Below are 853 nucleotides of genomic sequence, written 5' to 3'. Positions count from 1 at the left end.
CAGCCGCTCTCGCTTCTGCTGTGGGAAACTAGGGAAGGGGGATTGGCTGGGGATGGGGTGGGCATGGAGGAGAGAAAACATATTCCTGCCCAGCACCCCTGGGGAACATCTCCAAAAAGAGTGTAAGTGAGAGCACTTTGACCAGCATGCGAGGGCATGACAAGGGCTTTTCTTATATTTTATAGGTGAATTGTCAAGTTTTGGGGTTTCATTAGTGCTTAGATTGGTGGTGTCCTGTTCCCTGCAGCTTTTAAAAATGTGTGGGAATGATGCTGGTTGTTTACTTGATTCGGGGGAAGTTGCCACTGGCATTCTGTCCTTAGGGTTCAGGACTTCTGAACGTGGGTCACGTGTTTCTGAGGCCATGCAAGAAAGATCAGTCCTGTCCACAAGGTCAATAGCACCCACAATGAGAAAGCCAGTATTAGAGTTACAGGGGTTTCCTAAAACCCCCAAATGTTTTAAAACTTGAGATATCCTAAAATTTGAAAATGTCACTATGGAACAATAATGAGCAGCTTCAAATCTCTAGAGCCTAGTGGGGCTTCCGGGAGGATGGGTGCAAACATTCATCCGACCTCCACCTGAGACGGGAGATGTGCTATCCAGGAAGAGGAGAGGCAAGGCAGGCGCAGAATGAAGGGGGGACCTGCAGGAGCCCGGGTGCTCTCCAAAGTGGTGAGACTCAGGCTGAGAGCTGGAGGCTGCGAGTGGGCAAAGACTGGCAGTCTGTTCAAAGAAAAACTTTAGATGCAATACATTTAATAAAGTTTATTTGAGCATGAAAGGGTTCACGGATCAGGCAGCATTGGTGATGGGGAGTTCAGAGAGCTGTACTGCAGCTGTGTAAAGA

The sequence above is a fragment of the Pongo pygmaeus genome, chromosome X, assembly GCF_028885625.2.
Source record: "Pongo pygmaeus isolate AG05252 chromosome X, NHGRI_mPonPyg2-v2.0_pri, whole genome shotgun sequence".
Lineage (NCBI taxonomy): Eukaryota > Metazoa > Chordata > Mammalia > Primates > Hominidae > Pongo > Pongo pygmaeus.
Note: the sequence above shows the minus strand (reverse complement) of the source record.